We start from the raw sequence: 3,645 nt of genomic DNA, 5'->3' as shown, positions 1-3,645 counted from the left end.
CCCCCCATGAGTGTCATATCTGCAACTGAAAAGAAGTACCACGAATTGTTGTGCAACTAATCATGGATAGAGGCCTACGGTTTCCTGGTTTGTGCAACTAAACACAAGTCATTAGGTTTAGTTGCACACCAAACATGGTTTGAGACCAACTTTACTGAACATTTTTCTAACATGCATGCCAGCCAAGTTTCCCCCACCTAGATGTGTTAAAGAAGCCAACAAAAGCAAGTTCAGTGGCCAACTGAAACATGATTCTAGCCAAAAACCTAAACATGCATTGTAGTCAACGGAAAATGCATAAGTGTGCAACTGAACATGCATCCCAACCAACTGAACATGTATTCTGTCAACTCAGCATGCATGCTAGGCAAAACTGAACATGTATCCTGAACATGTATTTTGAGTGAACACTATAGAAAACTGAACATGTATCCTGAACATGTATTTTTAGTTGGCCATGTGCAATAAAAACATGTATCCTGGCCAACTGAACATGCATGCTGGCCAACTGAATATGCATCCTCGCCAACTGGAACATCTATTCTAGCCAACTGAACATGCATGCTGGCCAACTGAAAAAATGCATCCTGGCCAACTGAGACATCTATTCTAGCCAAAACCAAAAATTTGTAGTACGACAGCGAAAACATAAGAAACTTTTGTACATAGCAAACGAAACCACAAACCAAATATTAAAGTAGTCACGCATATAATCTTGTCCCACACATATACTCTGGTGCCAAACCTACTGCAAAGCTATAGTGTAAAAAATATGTTCAATATACTAGAAGTAGAAACAGAAACAGCGACGAAAAACATATATCTATAGTCTGTCATCCAATTCTTCTTTCTTCTTTCACCTGGATTTCACCGTCTCAATTGTGGCATCAAATTATGAGCAGAAAAATCTAGATCAGCTGCTTGCCAACAGAAAACCTGCAGATCATTGGAACAAACAGAGGGAAAAGTCAGAGAAACTCTATACTAAAAAAAGTCATGTTCTTGCCAACTATTTACTGCAAACTGTGCAACTAACATAACAAGGCTGTGCAAAAAAAAATGCATACCTGTTATAAATAAAAGATTCTGCTATAGAGATGTTGCTTTTTGAACTAAGATTGTCATAAAATGGTGTGCAACTACCTATTTACTAAGTTTTTAGGTTGTTTCAAACACTCTTTGATGATTAAAACTTGACATTACTTCCTTGTTTTGTATATGCAGTGCATGTGTGGCAGCAGCCTGAAAAAGGAAAAAAATGCTTGATCTCAATGAGTTGCCTCCTGATCTCAATGAGCTTCCTCGTGATATGGATCAGCAACAACCCAGCATACCGCAAGGGAATTTGACAGAAAATGGGCGCTCTGTTTACTACACGCAGACAAGTCGTGGGCGTAACCCTATGGGCCATGACAATGTGGCAGGGCAGTCATCAACCCGTGGTGTCCCTGTAGTGGTGTCTTTGCAGTCAGAGAGTCATACTCTTGATGACACGGGCACCGCGGCAAATGTTCCTGGTCCAACCAGGACTGAGCTCGGTGCTGGCGCTGTTGACGGTGCTGTGCAAGGAGAAGAAGGAGAAGATGAGGCTGGTTCTCAGCCAATGGAACCCTATGTTGGCATGAGGTTTGACACCCTTCAAATTGCTAAGGATCACTACAACAGCTACGCCTTATGGATGGGTTTCTCTGTCAAAATGAACACCTCTAGGCGGACAGGCAATGTATTGGTAAAACAGCAGTTTTGCTGCAACAAGTATAAGAAGCCAAAAGCTGATGATGGTGGAGCTGAGGCTCCTCCTATCCTGGACCCTATACCAGATCCAATACCTGTTGACACTGATGAGGAAATGGAAGATGAACCTCCAATCTTTGCTGAAGAGGAGGCTGGTGCTAGTAAGAAAAAGAAGAAACGAAAACGTGAGACAATAAAGCAGACTCAATGCAAAGCGAAAATGTTGGTGAAGCTAATGGATGGGTGATGGGAGGTGACGCATTTTGTTCGTGACCACAATCATCCGCTGGTGAACAAACCTTCATTGTCCAAATACTTGAGATCCCACCAAGGCATCTCTCCTGATGAAAAGGAGTTTTTGCGCATCTTGTATAACTGCAACTTGACTACAGGTGTGTTCCTATATCCCTTACAGAATTAAGTTTCCCTCTAGGCAGTCCAGTGTGCAACTGTTATGTTACTGGTGTGCAACTAAAATGCCTTAAGTGTGCAACTAGATTACCTTCACCGTGCAACTACATAATGTTCCTGTGCAACTAGATCACCTTCACAGTGCGCCTACATAATGTCCTGTGTGCAAAATGAAAGTGTTTTTTAAAAGGGGCAGCTGGTTGTCAATTTCCTGCAACTATCTTCTGTGCCAACTCATATCGTATTATTGTGCAGCTGGATATGTGCATTCGTACGACTAATAAAATGTATATTGTTTCTTTTTGTATTATGCAGGACGTATGATGCATGTAATGGCAGAGTTCTATGGATCTGAGACGATGGTGCCATTCGGACCAAAGGCCATAACAAATCTATGTACAAGTTTCCGTAGAGATGACACAAAGGAGGGTGATCTGATTGAGACAATTGCGCACTTCAAGGATATACAAAAAACCGATCCAGACTTCTTCTATAAGGTGAAATATGATGAAGAGGATAGAGTTGTCAACATATTTTGGGTGGATGGCACAGCTCGAAAAGCTTATGCGGAGGCGTACCACGATTGCATATCGTTTGACACCACCTACATGACCAACATGTACAATATGCCGTTCGCGCCCTTCATAGGAATAAACCGACATGGCCAATCTTTCATGCTGGGTTGCGCATTTGTGAGGCAGTAGTTGGCATCGAGCTTTGATTGGGTCTTTGGAGCATTCCTAGAGGCTATGGATGGCAAACCTCCTGACAACATCATCACCGATCAGGATGTTGCAATGAGGCAGTCAATACAGAGCACCTTTCCAACCACCGTGCACCGCTGTTGTCGATGGCACATCATGAAAAAGGCTCTGGAAAAAGTTGGTTGGCTGCTGTGTCGGAATCCAGGGCTCTCTGATGATTTCAACAAGTGTGTTGACTTCAGCTTCACTATAAGCGAGTTTGAGTAGAATTGGGCTGGGTTAATGATGAAGTACGAGGCTATGACACACACGCACTTTGAGAAGTTGTACGAATACAGGTTAACTTGGGTGCCGTGCTACTTCAAACACAGGTTCTTCCCCTTCCTACAGTCTACACAACGTAGTGAGGGGTTCAACGCCGTCCTAAAAAGATATGTGAACCCACACAACTCAATGCTGAACTTCGTCAAGAAATATGAACAATTCAGAACCACATCCTTGCCAAGGAAGGCTGCAATGATTACAGGACAGAACACCTTGAGATTGAGCTATGGTCCAACTTCCCAATAGAGAGGCAAGCTTACAAAGCCTACACTAGGGACCTTTACCGCAAGTTCAGAGAAGAGTTTGAGCTGATAGGACGTTATAATGCGTTCCAAGTTGGTGCTGACCTTTTTGAACTCAGACCAAACCAGGAATTTGTTGCCAAATATGGTTCTCGAAACTACTTGGTGCAGGCAAGGGTGGAGGAGGATTCCTATTTGTGTGAGTGCTGCAAAATGGACAAGGACGGCAT

The sequence above is a fragment of the Triticum aestivum genome, chromosome 6D (assembly GCF_018294505.1).
Source record: "Triticum aestivum cultivar Chinese Spring chromosome 6D, IWGSC CS RefSeq v2.1, whole genome shotgun sequence".
NCBI classification, from domain to species: Eukaryota; Viridiplantae; Streptophyta; class Magnoliopsida; order Poales; family Poaceae; genus Triticum; species Triticum aestivum.
This window is presented reverse-complemented; position numbering follows the sequence as displayed.